Source organism: Pyrgilauda ruficollis, unplaced genomic scaffold (assembly GCF_017590135.1).
Source record: "Pyrgilauda ruficollis isolate IOZ18807 unplaced genomic scaffold, ASM1759013v1 scaffold8, whole genome shotgun sequence".
In the NCBI taxonomy this organism is placed as follows: domain Eukaryota; kingdom Metazoa; phylum Chordata; class Aves; order Passeriformes; family Passeridae; genus Pyrgilauda; species Pyrgilauda ruficollis.
Window position 1 is genome coordinate 7,041,951 of NW_024529932.1, and position 23,790 is coordinate 7,065,740.

Consider the following 23,790-nt stretch of genomic DNA (forward strand, 5'->3'; position numbering starts at 1 on the left):
TGAATATTTTTTTTGACAAATTAGAAATTCTGCCTCAGGCCACCAGACACTGCACTTCCAAGTGCTGCACACAATGGATGTGTGCTAAACAATGACACGATTTGGTTCAAAATGCTGAAAGCAAGCCAAGGCAACTGCAGATGCTTCCTCTGTCTAGGGGCATCATCTGCAGAAGGAGATTTTCAATTGCCCCACACCACAGCTGTACAGGGAGGTTGTGCAAGAGTTATGTGGTAGGCACAGAAGACACATTTTAATTCTAGAGTCTCTTGCCTCCTTAGATTAAGGTTGGAAGATGAAGTTAAACAAACCTGCATCTGATTTGTGGCACCTTGCTTTTGGGAGACTGACAGCACATGCAGGTAATGAAGTAGTTCATGTATTTGTGTGCCTCAAGGCACCTCTCAAGCAGTAGAAGACAAGAGCTCAAACAGAGAGATTTAGGTTCCATTTCTGAAAGATCTTGTGGAATCTGTGATGCAAACCTTTCAGAACTTGTTCAGAAGTTTATTTAATTGTCAGTATTTTCTCTCCTGATTCCTCACAGATATTGTGCTTTACAACAGTACCTAAAATTTTGCAGTTTTCCAAATCAAATCAGCAAAATGCATATGCCAAATTGAGATATTAATCTGATAAATTGTGAGTGCAACTTATTTTCACATCCAGAGACCTAAGACCTATGCTTGGTCTTTAGCCATATAGATTTGTCCTCACTACCATAAAACTTAGAGAAGTCTCAAATTCCAATTCTGCAAACCATTTTTAAGGCATGTGAATATCAATGCAAGTTCTTCTGTTTTCTTACCATGCAGTTATAACAGGCAATAAACCTTTAACCTTTAATTTTCAAAGGACAGAGTTCAAGCTGTAGTTCTGTTCTTCCAAGTATTTTAGCAACAGTTATTGTCTCAGTGTGGCATGCTCCCCTGGCTGCATCTCTCAGCAATCTTTCTCTCTTAAGGAAAGTGAAATAAGGTCTTAAGTACTTCATGTATCTAAAGACTCTGTTAATTCATTTTGGCATATTAAGAATAGATCAGGAGGAAAGTGAAACTCTTTCCCCCCTCTGTTATAACCTGAACAATTCTATCTCTGCATTTACCACTGACCAATGATCCTTTTCCTTCCCTTAGGGCATTTTTGGTTTCTCCATGTAGATATTTTTCTGATGGCAAAATGCAATACCTTTTAAAAGAGCAGATAATTTCGAGAGCACACAGACTATGTTTAAGTTATTATACTTGGGTACATATTTATTTTGTTATTGGGATCTACAGCATAGCTAATCTTTCTCCATGTTTGCTTTTAAGTGACTGCACAAATGTAAGTGACTGCATGCTATTTTGCCTTGAAGAACAGACTAAGTGGTTGTTCCTGAGGCTGCCCAGCTGAGGTCTTTCTAGATGGTGTTAATCAGAGCTACTCAGCTGGTCCATAGGTAGCTTGGGACATGATCAGCACCCTATGGTTCCAGACAGAAAACGTGCAACAATTTGTGAGCCTAAAAGCTCTGCGAGTTTTTCTGCAGGCACCAACATGCGTAGTGCTGTCTCCCTCCTGCAGGTTGCCAAAAGCAACTGAGCCCCTGCTGGAAAGGGCAGCAAACAACTTATCAGTTACTCAATATGGACCAAGACTTTCCCCATATGAAAACTTCAGAAGTTTCATACAAGCACCTTACTCAAATATCATCAGTGTTTCAGTGAGTACTGCTGAAAACACTTCAGTCTGACGGACAGTCACAGGGCAACAGGGTCAGAACCCCTTTGTCCCAAGTAAAAATTACAGTCCAGCACCCCCCTCTTCCCTGTCTGAGTAACCCAATCACCTCAATTAATTTAATGTGTCTCTGTGAAGGTTATTTGTCACTTAGAGCAATTTATCCTCAGGTGCTTACTGTTTACTCCAGTAATTTTCTGTTAATTACTTGTTTACTTATATAATGATGCTAATAAAGGGACTGTGGAGGGATCTCATTTAGTTTCCTAAATAAAAGCCATCTGCTTGGCCATATTTACCCTTGCTAACTCCTGTTTTCATAGCTATAGGGTTGTTAAAGATTTTGGCTGTTACTACCATAACCTTTTTTATTTAAATCTGTATGTTTAACAAGGTAACAAACATGTCCTGAGCACTCCTGGTGTCTTGGTTTTAGCTCAAAGAATGGTTTGGGTTAGTAGGGACCTAAAATATAATTTATTTCCAACACTCCTGCCATAGGCAGGGATGCCTTCCTCTAGACCGATTGCTCAGTCACATCCAACCTGGCCTTGAACACTTACTTTCAGAGATGGGGCATCCACAGCTTCTCCAGGCAATCTGTGCTAGTGCCTCACCACTTACACAGTAAATAAGTTCCTTCTCATATCTAATTCAAACCTATGCTATTCAGATTAGAGCCATCACCCTTTGTACTAACATGTCTTTGCAAAAAGTACCTCTTTTATCCCTCCTGTCAGCCCCATTTGAGTACTGGAAGGCTGCTTGAAGGTCTCCCTGGAGCCTTTTCTTCTCCAGGTGAACAGCCTTAACTTTCTCAGCCTTTTCTCATTGGAGAGAGTTTTGTTCTCCAGTCATTTTTGTGTCCATCCTCTGGATTTGCTCCAACAGGTCCATATTTTCCTCATGCTGGTGATGCCAGAGATGGATACAATACTCCAGATGGGATCTCCAGAGAGTAGAGCAGAGGGAGAGTATCAGCTTCCTCACCCTGCTGGACATGTATCTGTTGGAGCAGACCAGGAAACATTTGCCTTTCTGGGCTGTGAGTGCATATTGCTGGCTCGTGTTGATCTTCACATCAACCAATGCCCCCAGGTCCTTCTCCTCAGGGAGAAGCTATTACTTTACATCCATGCTTGTATCCATCAGGTTAGATCAGCGTTTTCTTCCAGAACTCTTCTTCTATGTATCAAAAGAGAATAGAGACATCTGCAGCTGTAAGAAACCAAGAAAAAAGACCAATGCTTTCAATATCCTGCTTTTCTATAACATTTACTCAGTTTATAGTATTTATGCTGAAATATTGGTTTATTGCATCTTTATAATTTTGCTTTTATTCCCTGAAAGACCATGCCCTTCTCTTCTCAGGGAACCACTGCTGTTTGGCTGTTGCTTTTTGATGAGATTAATCCAGGCAGTTGGTGACCTTTCCTATACCCCCTATTGATTGTCTGGAACGGCTTGGCCTGACAAGGGGAAAATATCTACAGTGTTTTAGGGTGCCCAGTACTTGTTTGTTTACCTAGTTATGCAATGCACTTATAGACTGGCTGCCTGATTGATTTATTGCTGCTTTGTACTGCTGCTGGCATCCTTCTGGAAGCAGGATTGGAAAAGGCCTTTCTGCAAGTGAGAGTTTATGCCAGCATTCACGCATTAACAAACTGCGTGTAAGGCATTTCAGTCAAAACCACTCCTTGTAACCCATGACTGTTCATTTGCCTGGGGTTTTGGATGGCAAATCTAGGCTTATACGTGCTGTCAGACTGCCTGGTGGCAGTGCAGTGAGTTACTGCTGAGACAGGCTTGTGTCAAAATCAGTATAAATGAAATAGGGGACAAGAATTGTAAAACAGTAAAAGAGCCCTCTAACTTGTGTCACCACTAGGTAACAGCCTCTAAAAGAGTAAAATAGATAAGAGACAAAAGAATGTCTTCCTTCAGCAATAACAATTCTGTGATTGTTCTGTGAAGACCTAGGAAAGAAATTGTTGGATAACTAGCAGAGTGGGGATCTATGGCTGAAGCATGACCATAAAGTGTGAATGAAAGGGGAAGACTTATGTTGCCCTGGCAAACCAAGAAGAAACCACTTCCCATGGTCCAGAAGCCCCAGCATGTTTTTTACCTCTGTAGCTAACTTGAGACAGCTGATCCACGTGTTGTGGGAATGGAGGTGTTAGGTTAGATATAAAGGAAAGGTTTTTCACCCAGAGCATGGTTGGGCAGACTCTCCAGGGAAGTGCACACAGCACTAAGCCTGCTAGAGTTCGAGAAGCATTTGGACAACACTCTCAGGAGCAGGGTGTGGGTGCCTTCCAGCTCAGGATATTCTATGACTCTGAGGAGCAGGAATCCTTTGACAAAGGAGAGTGAGGGTGGGTTCTGGCTGGTCACAGGCCATTTAAATGCTGTTGTACATCATGGTCTGCCACATTCCCTGGCCCTTGAAGGCAGACCATAGCCACTGAAAGAGCCGAGATCCATATGAAAGAAACAAAAAGAAAGGTGGGGAAAATTTAGGTTTTGGATCTGGGAAGTGGGCAGTACCAGTCTTAGAGATGCTTATGCTCCTCTCCTAGGTCAGATAATTTTCTCACACTTTAAAGCAACATGCTATCAATTGATCACTAAAGAAAGAGTACACTTTCTTCTGGTGACTCAGTCTGCACAATACTCCAACATGTACATGCACTGACCCACATCTCTTATCTGCCTGCAAAGCTCTGGTGGTGTGATGGAGGTCCCACACTGCTCCTCTTGGCTGAAACTGTCTATGAGGGTAGTTAATCACAGTGGGGTTACAGTGTGTCTGGGGTGACTGATCCCCAAAGTCATTGTTAAAGAGATAGATAATATGATCTCCTTAATATTTGGGAACAAGATCCTTGAAACACACTAGTGAAAAGTTTCCTCTGCCTTTTAGTACTAATCCAGAAAAGAGAAGAACCTGAGCAGAAGAACTATATACTGCTGGAAGGGCCTAGTTCCATCGGAGGAAGCTGAAGTCACGCTGTCTGTGAAAGAAGATGGTTTAAGATTTTGGTCTTCAGTGCACGTCACAAGAGGTGGCACTGAGGTCCTGGCTGCGGGACGTGTGCCAGAGGTGCCGGTCGGCTGTGACTTCCCAAGCGCCTTTGCAGTGCCACTTCCAGTCTTTCAACGCTGGGTGGCACCAGGAATATAAAGAATCAGGGCCACGTCTCCAGACTCGCAAAGGGAGTTGCCACCCTGAGAGAGTGAGGTGCTATCAGTTTATTTGTTTATAGTCTTTACGCAGTGGATGAAAGAAAAACATTCTAGAAGGAAACCTTAGGTAATGCTAGGATTAGAAGCAGGTGAGAGTATAAGATAGGAAAAACTCTCTGTAAATTTGATTGCTTCTACTGTGAAGCTATTTCAGCTAAAAAGTTTCCGCCTGTGATTAAAGGTTTTAAAAAATATTGTTGCCATAAGCAAATACTCTCCTCAAGCACAAGGAAAAAATCCAAAACCCAGACAAGAAGTGGATCAGGTTTGCCAGTCCCAGGTTCTGTGCTAGTGTTGTCCATGTCTCAGGGATTGCTGGAATCAGGAGTGCCCTTGTGGCTCCCCATGTTTTTGGCCATGTTGCCCTGTGCACCAGCCAGCAAGGCAGGACACCAGGGAGAGGCAGAGCCCCTCCATCAGTAACTTGTTCTTTTTGTTCTTTCTCGCACCTTGTCTAACATGGGATGCTAAAGGCATTCCTTTAGCAGATAGATAAAGCTAAGTTCTTTAGGAAAATACTTTGCGTCCTTTTTTTTTTATTTATTTATTTTTTTTGTTTGGTGGGGTTGCTTAGAGGCAGAAGTTTCTAGATGTGAACTGGGGGGAAACCATGTGCTCATTATTGATTTCTAATTGCTGACTGTGATAAATTTCAGGAGTGTAGTAACACAGAGCAGAAAGTCATGGAGGAGCTGCCACCTTACAGAGTATTTTGCATGCCTTCCATTTGTGACCAATGCCACTGAATGCAGTTATCCAATAAGATGCCAAACTGTCAGCATTTCATTAAAAATATGCTGCAGAGAGTAGTTCAGTAAAATACTTAGTATGCCAAATGCATAGTGTGTGCCAACACATTTATCGTATAATGCTCTTAAGAGCTGCAAGCCTCTGTTCATTGGGAGTAATCAATTCTATTTTCATATGCAGTGGACCTTGAACCTTGCACTTACACTGCAACAATTTAATTTTTCCAAGGGACGACTAGGGTAAGTAGATGCAGTACCTCTACCAGAAACATTGGCAATAAGCTTTATTGATATTCTGAGCTAAAAGAGCCCCGCAGATCTTTGCACACTGTGGGGAGGATCTAAAAATACATAATAAAAGCTTGATTAATACAGCATGCAACAAGGCAAAGAGCGTGTGCTGCTGAACAGAAATAAAGTCTTGACAATGTAAAAGCAACAAAGCCAAAGTATTCAGCAACCAGAGTATTAAGCTTAGCCTTACTGCAGTATGAGAAAAAAGACAGTTATGTTTGCTGTGGAGCTGAAAGAATCTACCTCTGTGATGGGTAAATAAAAGTTCAAGGACTGCTTCTGCCCCCTGATCAGTATTTGGGATGCCTCATTAGACATTGTCGGTTTCTGAGACATGCAAATCCTGTGTGTAAAAAGGCACTGGTTTTCACACACAGTGACCTTTCTCATCTCTTGTATCCCTTCTCTCCCTTCTGTCCGACTACCCAAAGTGCTTACAGAGATGGTGTTCCCAGGGAATCACTTGGTGTGCAGCTCTGCCGCAGCTGAATAGGGTCTCTCTTCTGATGCTGAGAGGTAGGCAGCACTTTGTTAAGGCTGGATTTGTGTAGTGTTCAGCAAACGTCCACAGCCTCTCTTGGTGGGAAACCCATCTCCTGAATCCTGGGGTTTTATCTTTCCTCAGTATAAGGTGCTGCCAAATAGTAAAACCCCAAGGCCAGCAGAGAGGCATCAGCATGTTCTCAGCCCTGTGTCCCTAAACCTTCCCATACCTGGAAAGGGGCTCCAGTGCCCTATTGTCCATATCTCTTTCTAGGGCAGACAGAAAATATCTGTGATATCACATACCTCTTTAAATCCTAAAATGCTACTCTGGCTCTATAGCAACACTAATAGATATCATCTAGGGTTTTTTATAGCTAGGAGGCTCACAGAGGCCCTACTGCAGTGTTTTGCTGCTACAGTTAAACAATTCAAACCTAGAAATGAGACCAAGCTAAAATATGATCTATTATACCTCTGCTGAGCACCCTGGCCTGGATCAGCCCTGGTGTGGCAGCAGGAGCAGGGCAGTGACCGTCCCCCTGTACTCAGCACTGCTGAGGCCACAGCTCCAATACTGTGCTCAGCTCTGGGCCCCTCACTGCAGGAAAGACATTGAGGGGCTGGAGCGTGTCCAGGGAAGGGCAGCGGAGCTGGGGAAGGGTCTGGAGCACAAGTGCAGTGAGGAGCAGCTGAGGGAGCTGGGGGTGTTCAGCCTGGAGAAAAGGAGGCTCAGGGGAACCTCATCACTCTCTGCAGCTGCCTGACAGGAGGGTGCAGTGGGGGTCAGTGTCTCCTCCCAGGTAATAAGTGACAAGAGAAGGAAAAACATCCTCAAGTTGCATCAGGTGAGGTGGGTTTTTTGGATATTAGGGGAAAATTTCTGCACACAGAAAGGTGTGCCAAGGAATGGAATAGGCTGCTGGAGAAGTGGTTGAGTCACCATCCCTGGTGTTATTTAAAAGATGTGTAGATGTGGCACTGAGGGACATGATTTAGTGGGACTTGGCTGGGTTAATGGTTGGACTAGATGATGCTAAAGGTCTTTTTTGACCTATTCTATTCTATTCTATTCTATTCTATTCTATTCTATTCTATTCTATTCTATTCTATTCTATTCTTTCCATGCTTCTGGGACTTTATTTCAGATCTCAGTGAATTCTACAAAGATATATATTTACATGATTTACAAGCTTGAAATTCAGACTCCATATTAGGCTTCCAAAAGCAGATGAGGAAGCTCGGCTCTAAGCATCAAAACTCCAATAAAATAGGATGTGGTGGACACACTAATACTTGCAGAGACTGTGTATACATTCAAAATATCCTCATATAATCAGACAAGGGTTTCTCCCCCAAATGGGTGTCTCCAAAGGGCAACCTTGCTGATGGGGAAGATTTGGGGAGGAGTTAAAGGAAAGAAAGGAAAAAATTCATTTAAATTCATTTAAAGTGTGCACAGAAGGAGTCAGGAAACCTGTAAATACATCCAGGGTTATAAATGATAACTGAAGCAAAGGGCTTTTAAAGATGTGAAATCCACTTGCTCTGCCAAGCAGATCTGAAGACAAATAAAGACTTATGATCTGTGTGAGACCGTTTGCTGCATGTTTGTCCTTGCCAGCACTGCTGTTTTTCCAGTGAAGAAGGTAGACTTTTTTGCTTCTGTGGAAAAGATAGTGGCCTGGAGTGATACCTGGAAAGAAGCTCCTGTGCTGCATGGCCCTGATATATATAAAACCAAAGGCCCTCTTAATTATAATCAAATCTCAGACCTTGATTATCTGGAGGAGAATATTTGAGAGGTCAGCTCCTATTGCAGTCTTAATCACAGCAGTAGCATAATGAAGACATTCTTCTCCTTCTGCATTATGTAAATATTTTTATGGGCTGTGTCAGCTCTTCTGTGAGTGAGAGCTTGTTTTAATCACTTGAGAGAGGATCTGACTGACATAGATGCAGATCTGCTGAATATAGGAATGTGTAGTCTGGTAGAGTTGCTTTTCAGAGTGAAGTTTTCAGACTTTCCATTTATTTCCAGTTGCTCTTTTGTTTCATACCTTTGATACAGCACACATGACAAAGAGTCAATGCCCAAAGGGAAGGCTGTATCAGACTAAGAATTGACTTGAAGGGATGAGTTTACTTTACATGTATTACAGGACCACAGTGAGACTTCGGTCATACATTTCCAGTGTATGTGGCAGTTTTAGACAGGGAAATTAAGCAGCCATATTTAACTGGTACATTTTTACTGCTAATCGTAGAACATTTTGCCATGGGTTGTTATTAATCATGCTATTTACTGGTGTATTTATAATACTGTTTAACACACAGTTCCCATGTCTTTAGTACAGAAGTTCCTTCCTTCCTTCCTTCCTTCCTCCCTCCCTCCCTCCCTCCCTTCCTTCCTCACTCCCTCCCTCCATTGGCCAACAGGTTATGCTGCAGTCAGGAGAGGAAGAGCAGTCGTGGTGCTGCTGGGAATGTGACCATTTCTTCACACTTGCAGAAACACTGGTCCCATGTCTAGGAGCTTATTTGAGTTTTCACCCTACAGCTTCTGCTAGGTAGGACTCGAAAACATATACAAAATCTGGTAAAAAAAGAAGAAAGGGACCATGTTTTGTGCAGTGCAATTTTGTGTCACACCCTGTTCTCCTGCTGCTTTTTTAATTACTTTTTCTTCTATCCAGCAAGGAGGATAATGAGAGGCACTTGCTTTCTGTTTGTGTTGTTGTTTCTTTAGGTTGTTTTTGTTGGGTTGGGGTTTTTTTTGTTGTTGTTGGTTTTTTGTTTGTTGGTTTGGTTTTTTTGTTTTGTTTTGGTTTTTTTTTGGAGGGCTTTTTGTTGGTTTGTTTTGGGGTTTTTTTTTATGATTGTGCCTATCACTAGTGCAGGAAAAAGTTTGCTATATTTTTGTTCATGTTTTATTAGTACTTACCAATTTCAAAGGCTCTGACTTTTTTCCCAATGGGCCAACTAGACTTTTCATGGTCTGGGCAAGAGAGACATGAGAGAGGAACACAACTGGCCCTGGTGGGGATGGTAGAGGCATGTGGTAGGAGTGGGAAGTTTTTGAACCCCTGTGGCTGCTTTGGTCCAGCCAGCCAACCCTATACGACATTTGTTCACCTCCTAGCAAAGTTTTAACAGCTTGCACTGCGTTTACTTAATGGCAGATGCCCCAGGGACACAGACAGCATTTCTCAGGTGCCAGGTAGAAAACTCTGCTGCTTTAGCCAGTAGACTGAAGAGCTGCTGCTGTATCAGGAAAACATTATTATATACAAAGCACCTATTTATAGTCTTATCTCTGTCTACAGTGAATCAGCGTGGAATGCTCAGGCTTCCACCCAAACTGCAAATTCAGAATTTGTTGTTTGGGTTGAGCACACCACAGGGTAGAAAAGCAGTCTTGAGCAAGCTCCTAATCCAATATAACTGCAACTACCCACGGTGAAGCTCCAGGTGATAAAGATTGCTCCTGAGCACATCCATCAGTCTCTGTGCAGCCTGACGTGGCTGCCCTTGTCTGAGCATTGACTGTTCTCTTCTCTTTGGTTTCTCTCCCCAGTATCACAGGCTGGAGGCTATGGCTCTTCTCCAGGAGGTGAGTTTTGCCCTCCTACTGACAGATGCTGCCTGTGCCCTTCTCTGACCGAAACCTCCTTCCTACCTGCTTTGTATGCCAGTTCAATCACCAGTGTTCATGGCACTAAATTCTGTCTAGCCATCCATCACAGACATTCAGGGCATCCATTATGATATGATTTATTCGAGCAATCTATGTTCATTATTAACCTTCCCTTACTGCAGGCTAAAGTAACCCTGGCTTGTAAGGTCTCTCTTCTTTTCAAAGCTGTCTTTAATCGCATCTTACTCTGTATCTGCTTGCTTTCTTGCTTCGTAGTGCTTTACAGAGTGTTGTCCCTCTTCATAACTTCTGAACTGTGCCACTCATCCTGAAAATATTTATTGAGGATTAATATACAGACAATCACTGGTGTAGTAGCAGCTTCTGAAAGTCTGTTTTGAAACATAGCTCATCCTGCACCAGGCTGAAGGGGTTAAACACACAAATCCTGATCTTCTTTCCTAAGTTCTTGCTCTCCTGTCTCCCAAAAAAGAGGAATTTGGAACCTTAACAGAACAGAGGCAGGTTGTGTTTTTTCAGCCTTTTTAGTGTTAATCTAAACAAATTCCACCTGTTTTCCCCACTGACTGTCCAGATGCTGCTGGGTGCACAGCACTGTTGAATATGTGTACCCTTGCAGGGGTAACTAAAATGTCAGTAACTGTATTTCTTCTTTTGGCTATTGAGAGCTGCATTGTCCCCTCCCTGCCATGCAGAATCAGTGCTGTGGCATTTTTTATCCTCCTAGGAGCAGAAGGAACATCAGCTCGCTTTGCCTCCATCACACTGACAGAGTGTCACTGACAGAGGCTACATTTTACGTTTTAGAGAGGAGGTGCAAGTTGCAACAGCAGAACTGAAAGCAAAGGAGCTGAGAATAAAAGGCGAGCACCTCTCAGGAGAAAAGGCAGAGGGAATACACAGAAAACTTCTGCTTGGCTGATCTGATGCTCTTCTCCCCAGCAGTGCCCTTTCTAATCACAGCACATTGTGCATGCTTGCACTGCTTTTCTCACTGGCAATTTCATTTCGGCTGTGAAATTAGCCAGGAGAGGCAGGATGGGTAAAGGAGCAGCAATCAGATTACTCAGTAAATCTTGACTCTGCCACAAACTCACTGCTCACCTCCTGTTTGCTTCCTTTCTCATCTTTGTCATCTTTGCTTCTGGGGTATTGCCTAGGGTCCAGATGCTTGTTTAGGCATCTGTGGTTCACATCCTTAGGATTGCCACTGCAAGGTCCAGCATAGCCGTGTCTGGACACTCTGTGTCTTATTCAGATCCACCACTCTTACACACCAAATCTTCACAAGGAATCTGGGAGGTCATCTAGTCCATCCCCCCACCCCAGCCAAATTGTTCTTCAGTCTTTTGGACTGCATATGTGCAGCATGTAACTTGGAGGAAAGCTGGTCTGGATTAGACAAGGTGAATGCTATCCCCTAAAAGTGGTTAACAAGTAATGAGGGTAAAATCCACATGATAGGGTCAAATAAACAGAAGAGAATGTTTGGTTCCTGCTACTGTTGTAGGTCAAGTTGTAGATTTAGGCATACAGACTTAGGCACTCTGAATGTTGTGGTTGTGAAAGACAAGAATGAGCACAGCAGCTAAAGCTTTTCAGCTACAGCAATTTCAGTCTCTTAAAAAGGGAAAAAACTATAGTAGCTTGAATATGACTCAGCGTTTAGTGTTTTTCTTTCCCTTTTCTGTTGATTAAATGTCCTGTTCTATTAAAACCCCCTTGATAAGAAAATGAGGCCTTCTAGCAACTCATAAGAATGTGTGTTTGGTGTTGCCACCTGCCTCCAAAAGAGAGGGTAACTCAGGTTCTTCCTTGGGACAGATTAGAGTGAAACAACACTGAATGGCTGTTTCTTGAAAAAAATATATATATACACATATACATATATATGTGTGTGTAGGTTTTATTTTAGAACAATTTGGTTGCAATGGAAAGGAGGCATTTTGGTTATTATCTATACTAATATAGCAATATAAAATAATAAAGATACCGCTTAAGAACATACATAAGGAAAAGGAAGAAAGGGGAAGGAGGGATAAGAGTAGAAAGATATTATCACCTGTGCATCCAGTGATGAGACTTGATTGTTGCAATTTCAAAATCCTTTGGTTGAGGTGCTGGTCCCAGTCTTGATCTGTTGGGGGTGGGGGAAGCCTGGGAAGGACAAAAGTTTGTTGGGTTAATATATGTTTAGACAAGGTGGAAATGATAGAGTACCTCCCCTGGCAAGGGTGGGTGAGCAGTTTAACACTGATGCAATGCTGTGGGTCATGCTCAGTTGTCTGGTGGAAGACCCCAGAAATGAGTCTGGGGTCATTTTGGGCATCTTTGATGGTTTAGGACACTTTCTAAGGCATGACAGCTGACTCTCAAGTCAGTGTAGTTGAGCCAATTATGCTCCATCAGAAGGGATGAACACTGTCAGGTCTGCATGTGAATGCCCCAATACCTTCCCAGGGGCACAGGAGGAAGTTTTAGAACTGATCCAGTTGTGTAATTGTAATTTTGTGTCATTTACATGACAAAAGCACTGTCCAGCCTCCGAAGGATCTGTTTCTTACCAGCCTCTTCCCTTACCTGGTTCAAGACCCAGCCTGTAGCCTCTGGTGGTGTCTGTTCCCCCACTCCCCACTATGCAGACCAGACTCAAAAAACTCCCCTCCTCCCCTTGGGTTTGGGTTTTAGTTTTGGGGAGGTGCAAACCTGGCCTCAGCAAAGCACCTGCTGACTCCCACATAGCCCATTGTTTGAGTCATTAACCACTAACACTTTGGTCTCCCACTGATGGTAAATAGAATTACAACTCTGAGTGGAAATACTACAGATAGCATACAGCAAGTAAGTAGCATGGTGCTGTAAGTAGGTTAAAATACTGTGTTATACTACCAGGTGAATTCGTAGAATACAATCAGGAGAGCTGTCATAACCTGGCTGAGGTAATCACTGAGTGATAAATGCAGAAAGACAGAAATATATCACATGCACAGCTGTAAAATCTATAAGCAACTTTCTTCCATTTAATATGCTCTGGCCTGAGCTCCAGCAATGCCCTGTTTACAACAGGCAGACTGTATGCACTGCAGACTCAGCTTGGGAAGGTTCCCCTTGTCTTCTATGGATGCCATCCTTCATTCAAAATGCACTGAGCTCACAGTAATCTCCCCTTATTCTAGCGCCTGCTTCCTCACATATTAAAACCCTCCACTGGTTCAGTTGGCAATGAGAGCACGTCTTCCAGATGACAATATGTGTAGTATAGACATAGCCTCGAGAATGCTGAAATCAACTCAAGTGCCAGAGCTGCTCTTTAAAATATTAAATACACAAATATTCTACAAATAGTATTCTAGCTGTGAATAATAACCAAGTAGTGCCTGGCAGAGGCAGGCAATTTACACCCTCCCTTTCCATATGAGCTGTTTTGCTGTGACTTCCAGATGCCAAATTAATTATTAATCAAATCTGAAAAATACTCTGAAGCCTTCCTTCCTGAAAGGAAGGGTGATGCTAGTCGCCAGATGAATTTGGCATGTAAATCACATTTCTATGAAATAACTGATCAACATTTCCCCACCATTTTGTTGTGTTCAGGGTTGTACTTGCCTAACTCAGAATATGTTGCAGGTGTGCACTAATTCCTTATTTTTCAGTGGCACCACTGATGATGTACATTTGCCCTGTCATTGGCACAGTGACACATGTAGACACAATCTACAGTGCAGATGGCAGTACTGCACAGGGTGTTGACAAGGCTTTAGAAATAACAGGAGAAAACCCCTGTGGATCTTTGTGGTTTGGGTTGGTTTTTTATTTGTTTGTAGTTTTTGGTTTTTTTTTTTTTCATTTGAGCTGTGATTAATGGCTGTGTCAGAAATCACAAATGGAAGGATGCGGTTGTGAACACCCCTGCATTGACTTCAGGACAAAGTGATAGAGAAAAGGAGAAATTTCTGCTATTATTATGACTGAAAAAATCAAATGCTTTCCCTAGTGATTCTCTGCTGCTTTCTTTTAAAACATATTTAGAGCAATCTTTTAAGTGTCCAATTCTACCCTGAATATTTTATGTCAATAGAGATACCTCTCTGCAACCAGAATGCACAAAGGCAACCCACAAATACATTCACACACAACATATCTTGAGAAGCATAATACTATTTCTTCATTCCTCTGCATGTCTCCAGCTCCCAGTATATCAGAATAATCTCTTGGCATCTGGCTTAGTGATAATAAATCAGGCTCAGCTGCTATGATCCAGAGCCAGGAGGAATCTTTTGTACACACCTAGCTGCTAACCCATCCTCTAGTAATCCAAGTGTGTGTGTATTCATAGTGTCTCATTTCCTAATGAATTGAGTCATTGGGACGTCAGATGCAATCCCAGCAAAGCAGTACCAATTAATTTTCTTTTCCCTTTCTCCAATCAGAGCATGGTATAGTGCCTCTGTCTTCAGTGTGACCATCACCTTGTTTTGTTAGGTACTGTATAAAAACAAAAGGCTCTGTCTCAAACAAATAACATATAAGTTAGGAGGCAACACATGGTAGAGGGAAATAGCAATATCAGGCTGTCAGAAAGGATTCTTGTGTGCAGTTACCTGCTCACTGTCAAGATTTCTATGACAAAAGATAAATTTTCCAATTTGTTCTTTACAGCAAAAACATAAATAGTTGGTGATGATGAAGGAAACTGAGAGACCCTGTAAATTAAATTACACTGAATAAGATCCTGCATAAAGAGCATAAGTGGGCAGAAGCTTGTGAGGGGTTTCTGAACCCCGCTTCAAACAGAAAAATATCTTCCTAATTAATGACTGGTGGTATCAATATAACACAAGACTTTTATGTTTTCAAACTCAGTTCTGCCCAGAAGGCTGTGATGCATAGGAGTGTATATCCAGACCAACACAGACATTTTCAGTGAATGAAGACACCAAATCTATCTCTTGTACAAGCACGTCTGCTGGTTTGATCATTACTGCCAGGAAGTAGCCAAGCAGTTAGAGCTGGTTCCTAGAAATGGAAGAAATATTAGAAACAAGGCAACATAAATCAGTAGAACACAAATGAAAACTGAAAGTTTGGGTTTCTCTTTATCTTTCTTCTATTTTTTCTTTCACACACTTTATTTCAGGGAAGTGTTAAACAGAAGGTTTCATCAGCCACACAGAAGCTATCTCTGTTGCTTGCAAGGGCACTGGGGGTCACAGCAGCAGGAGGGACATCCCCTTCATGGGAGCTGAACACAGGGAAGGCTCCTCATCCTGCATTATTGTCTGCTGTACACTGTTTACTATGGACATATAATCATGTTCTGTATAATTCCCAACGACCTTTCAAGAGACATTGTCCTTTGTCATAGAAGATATAAAGGACATCCATTTTTCATGTGATCCAAAGCACAAAAATCATCAGTCAAAATGGATCATGAGACACCTATTTGTGAAATCAGTGTAAGCATGCCATTCAAATTTTTGCTTGTTTAGGTGATTAATTTGTCTATGTTATATGGTACACAGGTATGATAAACAATGGCTTCTGTCTCTTGCAATGTTATTTGCTGTTAACAATGTGTTCTAAGAGGTCTATAAATAGGCACATATGACACAATGTTCTTCCAGAAATAGAAAGAGGAAAAGACTTCCTGAACAGAAACTTCTTGGCATTTCGATTTCAGGGAATACAATATTCAAGCTGATCATTGAACCTGATTGAGAATGATAAAGGAAAAAAAAAAAGAGCCAGCTTCAACTTTTTAGGCACCTCAAAGGCCATGGTAGTGAATCTCAGGACTTGGTGTGAGCTTGAAGAGGCTCTAGTTTTGTGCTGACCTTGCTGACAAATGAGCAAGGTAAAAGTTGCAAGGTGCAGGATTGGCATTTTGTTATGACGACATTTAATTGGTAAATATTGTGTCGAACAGCAGCATAATAGTGAGAAAATACTTCTTGTAAATCCTCACACAAACAAAGATTAGCAGTCTACCAGAAGCCACAAAGAAAATATATAGCAGCATTTTTCAGAACAGCTTGGAAGAGTTTAACTATGAAGGCAATAGACAGGGATGATTTTAGTTGGATGACTTAGGGACTCTTAAACCTCAGTTACTACCTTCCCCTCTCCACTGGCACCTCTTGCATGTATGAGATTCCTCTGGATAGGGCACATGGGCAGGCCTGCTCTCTTTCACTGGCTCTCAGTGCACAAGATGTATGGGCTTTGACCCCATGGTGAAAATGAAAAAAATCTCATTTCGAGGTGATTTTTGCCATGGAGCTCTCCTTGAAGAGGCAATAAAATGGCATCTGTGATTGCCTCTCTTCTCTGATCATCCTGTTGTGCCAAATTCCAATAAGATATAGACATGCACCTTGGAAGTCTCCTTATGCAAGTTCTACAAGGAAATGCATTTCTGTGTGCTCCACAGACTTCCTTACTTGCCTACAGGTTTTAAGCAGAATTGATTCAGATCTGAACTGAAGGCTCTTCCTGTGCCTATTAATCACCTTTCCTCACACAGTGTTTTTGCAGCTGCCACTACATATATTCCTTGGGCACCAATCCACCTTTTTCCACCTCCCAAAGTCATGCCATAATCACTCACACAGGATTTTCATCCTAGGTGGTAGGACAAATTTTCTAGGGCAGCTATAAGTGATAACTAACTCACATAATTATCCTGACACTTCACTGCACTCTCAGTCAGTTGACTAGTGATTTAAATTACAATGATACTTTAGTAATATTCAGATCAATCAACTTTCTGAGCAAGACATCATTTATGTCTTGTCATAGAAAATAGAACCAGAAGAAGCCACAGTGATCGTCTCTTCTGATCCATGCAGAAGTCTCAGGATCAAGGCTTGAGTCCAAAAAGAACTACAATATATCCTGTACAAACTTATCCTGTGTTTGCAGAGATGGATAACTTAACTTGCAAGCCTTGGGAAGCTGCTCCAGTGTTACTCAGGAGAGTGGCTAAGATGAGATCATTTTGTGTGAAAAAAATCCTTTTGAATTTGTAATTACTATGTAATTTGAAATGTCTTTAAAAATAAGATAAAAGGGAAGCATTCATATGCATGGGGAGTAGTGTATAGAGAATGCAGGTTTCCTTTTATGTCCCTATTACTCTGTTTGATCCTCTTCAGTTTCTATAATTGCCTTCCATGTGATTATCTTCAGCACAATACATTTTCAATTCAGTGCAGACTAAAATTGTATTGTAATACTGAGGCTGCTTTGTCTTCAGTACCTCTTTAATAAATTCATAGTCAGCAGCAGCATTATTTGGTAAATAATATAAAACCATGACAGGTTTGCTTAAAGCAGGAAAAACCTCAGGATGACTGAGGTGTGAGAAACAGCTCTGAACGAGCAATTCAAATGGAGGAGGCATTTAAATAATCAACTTCCTTTTGATAGGATTTTCCTGCTGCAGTGGAAGAAAGGAAAAATGAATAAAGAAAACTTTCTTGCCTGAGCTATCTCTGACTGCATGAAATAATGGGGTTCACTTCAGGAAAGGAATGGCTCTCAGACTATCCTCATAACTGAAGAGGATCTTTATAAAGGAAGAGGAGAAGGAGGTAAAGGGACCTAGGCTCTGGGGACAGGAGGCTGGGGTGTGAGCTTTTATACTGGTACTGATGATCTAAACGTGGAGATCAAGTGCACACCCAGTAAACTTGTAAATGACACCATGCTCGGCAGGAGTGTTGATCTGCTGGAGGGAAGAAAGTCTCTGCAGAGGGATCTGGACAGGCTGGATCGAAGGGCCAGGGCCAGTTGCATGATGTCCAGCAAGGCCAAGTGCTGGGTCCTGCCCTTGGGTCACAACAACCCCAGGCACTGCTGCAGGCTGGGAGCTGTGGCTGGGAAGTTGCCTGTTGGAAAAGGCCCTGGGGGTGCTGGTCAACAGCAGCTGAACATCAGCCAGGGTGTGCCCAGGTGGCCAAGAAGGCCGATGGCACCCTGGCCTGGATCAGCCCTGGTGTGGCAGCAGGAGCAGGGCAGTGACCGTCCCCCTGTACTCAGCACTGCTGAGGCCACAGCTCCAATCCTGTGCTCAGCTCTGGGCCCCTCACTGCAGGAAAGACATTGAGGGGCTGGAGCGTGTCCAGGGAAGGGCAGCGGAGCTGGGGAAGGGTCTGGAGCACAAGTGCTGTGAGGAGCAGCTGAGGGAGCTGGGGGTGTTCAGCCTGGAGAAAAGGAGGCTCAGGGGAACCTCATCACTCTCTGCAGCTGCCTGACAGGAGGGTGCAGCCAGGTGAGGGTTGGCCTCTTCTCCCAGGTAACAAGTGACAGGAGAAGGGGAAACAGGTTGCACCAGTGGAGGTTTTGATTGGATACTAGGGAAAATGCTTCATGGAAAGGGTTGTGAGGCTTTGAAATAGACTGCTCAAAGAAGCAGTGGAGTCACCATCCCTGGAGGTATTTAAAAGACATGTAGATGTGGCACTTGGGGACTTGGTTTTGTGGTGACGGTGCTGGGTTAATGGCTGGACTCAATAATTTTGAAGGTCTTTTTCAACGGAAACAATTCTGTGACTCTCTGGCACCACAGTACTTTCACCACCTTTGAGGCACCCAGGCCAACTATGCTGCCCAGCATCTGCTGTGCTGCTTGCAAACTACCCACAGATAAAGGTCATTCAGAAAGGACATTCAAATAGGTGGAACTAAAAAGGAAGGGAAGAGTGGGTAGATGTCTCAGCTGCAGTTTGAACATGCTTCACAAAACTTACCCAGTGCAGCTGATAATAAAAGGCAGCAGCAGCCATCTCCAGTGCTGCCTGCCTAGTCAGTGACAATGCACATGGGAATTGGTCACACATCTGCTGCAGGAGGCCACACACATCACACCATGTTCACTTACACAAATAGGAGAGAGCCATCCCCTTTAAATACAAAGTGTGTCAAACTGTATGACACCTATCCAAAAATAGGATAAGCTCAAAAACTGTCTTTTGAATTGTCTTCTGCTTGACTGGAAACTGGGGGAAGAGCAGTCGGCTGTGAAGCAAACTCCTTTTGTTGCAGAGACCTACAGAAAGGCCATTCCATGACCCATTTATACAAATCAAGCCATATGGCAATACTCAGCATTTTCTCCTAACACTGTTAATTGAGAATTGACCATTCACTGGGTACTACTCAAAAAGTAATCCTCATCTCTTATAAATGAGAAACCAAGGGCTATTTATATCTTCAGCTTACTATTGCTGCGTAATTCAATTTCATCCTAATCCTTTGCATTCAGGAATTTGCTTAAAAATAATGAAGAAGAAAAAGTATCTTAAGGTACCTGGCTGGGAACAAGACTAAGAAAACATACTAGAAAGTGTTGATGAGAAATGCAGACTGTGTGTCTTAGCAGGAAAATGCCTAGCAGTATATGACTGAATGGTAGTCCTGGTTCTTGAACACTACATTTGCAGCAGTCATTACAGGAAGGCAAACACATGCACACAAACATGCACAGCATACACACACACACACACTACAAAAATACCCTCTGAAAATCACCCCGGTCTGAAGGAATGGGAGTTAAAAGCCCGTCCCTTTAAGAGCCCAATAGAGGAGAAAACACAGGAACAGACTGAGCTTGCCAAATCTTGATAGTGCTTTTCTGGCCCTATGTCTCTGGTCTCTGACTGTAACAGAATACTTTTTCAAGAGCGTTTCCAATTTCTTCTACAGCTTCAAAGAGCATGTTCTGGGTAAAAATGGACAGAACTCTACCTTGTTTTCTGTGAAATCTGGAAGACTGTAAATCTGGAAAGTATTCATCAAAGAGCATGTTCTGGGTAAAAATGGACAGAACTCTACCTTGTTTTCTGTGAAATCTGGAAAGTATTCTGGAAAGGGAAAGTATTTTTGGATGACTTCCAGGGGTGTGACATATTTAGCTCAGTTCTGCCCAGGATACCTTTATATGGTTATGACTGAATTCTTCCCCAAAAAGGAAAATAAGAAACAGGACCAGGAAAGGATGGCACAACATAGCTGCAGGAAAGATGGCACAACATAGCTGTGGACAGAGGGCTTGGTCAGGCTGTGTATGAGGAAAAGGCAGAGAGGCAAGGTCCTCATACCAGTGAAGAGGGATGGCAGAAAAGGAGACAGAGAAGCCTGGTGGATGAAGGGAAGGCAGTGCATGTAGCTTTTCTGGATTTTAGTGTAGCTTTTGATACTGTCCCCCATGGCACCCTTCTGGACAAGCTGTCCAGCTGTAGGATGAGTGGGTTCATGGTGTCCTGGGTGAAGAACGGGCTGAAGGGCAGAGCTCAAAGTGTTCCAGTGAATGGGGCCACATCTGGCTGGCCACTGGTCAGCAGCGTTGCTCCTTCAGGGCTCAGTTCTGGAGTGAGTTCTGTTCAATATATTTGTTAATGATCTGGATGCAGGGGGTGAATAGGCCATTAGCAAGTTTGCTGATCACACAGAACTGAGAGGTGCTGCTGACTCTCTTGGGGGACAGGAGGCCCTGCAGAGGGATCTAGATGGATAGATTGGAGCATTGGGTTATGAGTAATGGGATGAAATTTAACAAGTCCAAATGCTGGTTCCTTCACCTGGGACAGAGTAGTACCAGACACATGTGCAGCTGGGAGAGGAGTGGCTGGAGGCCCCTTGGAGAGGGGCCTGGGGGTGCTGGTGGGCAGCAGCTCAGTGTGAGCCAGCAGTGAGCCCTGGCAGCCAGGAGGGCAAAGCCCAGCCTGGGGTGCATCAGGCGCAACATGTCCAGCCATGGGACAATGCCAGAAGATGGGATTGTCCCCCTGTGCTCGGCACTGCTGTGGCCTCACCTCAAGGACCACGTGCAGTTCCGTGCCCACAATTTCAGAAGGATGGGAAAGCACTTGAATGCCTCTGAAGGAAGGCAACAAAGCAGGTGAAAGGGCTGCAAGGAATGGCCTGTGAGGAGCAGCTCAGGACCTGGGGCTTGTCTAGCTGGAGAAAAGGGGACTGAGAGGAAACCTCATTGCTCTCCACAGCTTCCTGAGGAGGAGACTTGGAGAGGGAGGTGCTGAGCTCCCCTCCCTGTTATCCATTGGAGGGATGTTTATGAATGGTTCAAAGCTGCACCAGAAGAGCTTCACACTGAACATTAGGAAGTATGTCTTTACCAAGTGGGTGGAGAGGTGGTGAGTGCTCCAAACCTGTCAGTGTTTGAGGCATTTGGATAATGCCCTTAATAACCTGCTTTAATTTTTGGTTAGCCCTGAAGTGGTCGGGCTGTTGGACGGGGTGATCATTGCGGGTCCCTTCCAACTGAAGCAGTCTATCCTGTCCTGTTCTGGTGGGGTGACAGTGTGGGATGCTGTAGTGAAGATATGTAGAGTAGTGGAGATACACACCTTCAGTGCCTGTGTCTGAGCTCAGGGTGAGTCTTTGTCACTGGTGTGTGCTTGGACAGCATCCACTTTTCACAAGAGGGATGTGAGAATAGAGGAATCCCCATTTGTAGAAGAGGGGTAGAGTGCATGTGGCCCATGTGACCTATGAGGAGGTGGTGTGCACATAGCTGTGCACACTGGGATTAGAGCTTTGGGGGATGAGATATAAAGTATATTTTGAATTTTGTAGGTGGTTATTAATATTTCATAGCCATCTAGTGCTGTGGTTTCTCTGTCATATTACTGATATTGATCCTGCATGTGCAGTTCACTGATTGCCTGTTAATTATACATCATTAAAAATAATCTCAAAATTGCTTTGATCCTGATTTGTTTAAAACACCTTGAGCTAAGCACTTTTTTCACTGTGACAGAGAACATGGTAGCTCTTACAGGAGAAGAAAGAGCACAGGCTGCCTCAGCTCTCTCACAGGACTAGGCAGGAGCAGCAAAGCTGGGCTCCCTGAGCCACAGGCAACCCTCAAACAGCATGAAGGCAGATCCCAGGCAGGGGTGATGTTTTACAACTTGGGGTGAGGCTGCAAGAGGGAGAGAACCATCATGTCTTGCCAAAGATGGATGGGACCAGCATGTGCCTGCATCTTCCTCCCAGGAGCTTCTCTAGGGGGTGCCCTGGAGAACCGGTCTGGGCCTTGCCAGTCTGGCATGCATGCAGGAATTTATGTCTCAAATCCACAGCCTACAACAGTCTTAATTTGTACTACAGCAGCATAGACATGCTGGGGGAAATGTTTCTTTCATTCTGTGCCTTGTGCTGAGCTCTACAAGAAAAATATTGACCTTTGCAGCCCCACTGGTTCAGGTGGGCTCTGCTCCTCCTCCTGTGATGGAAGATGTGATTGAGAAGATGCTTCTCAATTCTCAAGATGCTGATCATTCACACCCATGATCAGATGTGGTCCATTCAGGTCAGCCAGGGGTTTTTAATCTCCTTGTTGGACCCATAGGCAGCCCTCTAGTCCACTTTGCAACCATGGTGAGCCTAATTCCCTTCTGAATGAAGGAAGAGGTACCCACGAGATGCTCAAACTGGCTTCATGGTAGATTTTAGTCAGAGCATGAAGTAAACCAGAGCATGCTGAGGTAAAAAGATAGGTGCTATCCCAGGGGTTGTGCTTAAAGCCCACTTTGCAGACATTTATCACTAAAGGCATTGCCAGACAAGTTGTCTCCTTTCTTTGGCTGAAAATAGTGAATGTGATGAGCAATTCTTCCCATGCTGTGCCTGAAAGAGGCATTTCACCAAACGCTACCCTGTGCAGACAGGACACACTGAAGAGTTCACTGGTTCACAAGAGTTCACTGAAGAGTTCACAAGAGCTGACAAGGTTCATCCTTGTGCACCTACTACAAGCAGCTGCAGGGATCACCATGAAGTGAGCAGTCATTAAAAAAGAGGTAAGAAACGTGATTTCCCCTTCTTCCTGAAGGTTCCTGAGTCCTCAGGCTGGGAGCACTGTACCTATAAATGGTATTTATTGAGATACTTTTATAACCTTGAGGCTTTCCCTGCTGTCTTTCCTTACTTTTGAGCCACGAGAGGGAGCAGAACTTGGTGAGACTGTCCCTATGTCACCTTGTACAAGATGCTGGATTGAGAACCATCTACCCAAATCTCCTGACACCCAGACTACCTAGATAATGAGGAGGAGCAGTGCTGGGACCTGACCACAGAGCTGCCCTGTGGTAGGTTGGCACTGGTAGTTTCAGGTCAGTCCCTGTACTCTACCCCATAAAGTGCATGTGGCTCTCAGGTGCATGTGGCTCTCCCACCCTTCAGCAGGTACAGGCAGGGCATACACTGTCACAAGTATCTTCCTGGTTGCAAACATGGGAAGGCCATAGACACTTCCACAAGGGGCTGCAGAGTGCAGCCTTCTAAATCTTCCTTCATCAGACAGGAAGAATTCAGCTTTAATGTCAATAACTGCAAATAGTCCAAATTTTAAGCTTTGAGCTTATAAAATTATCTTGATAGATACCATTTATAAGAGAGCACAGGTTTCAGTACTGCCACAACAAATTTGGAAAAGCACTGCCCCTCTCCTGCATGACACCTTCAGAGAAACAACAAGAGAAGCTGCTGCTGCCACTCCATCTGGGGAGAGTGACAAGAAGGGCCACCTTGGACACAATCTACCTCTGAAGAAAGTGTATTTGTTTAAATATTCAGGATGTGATTGAGTTCTCTATGCCTATATAGTGT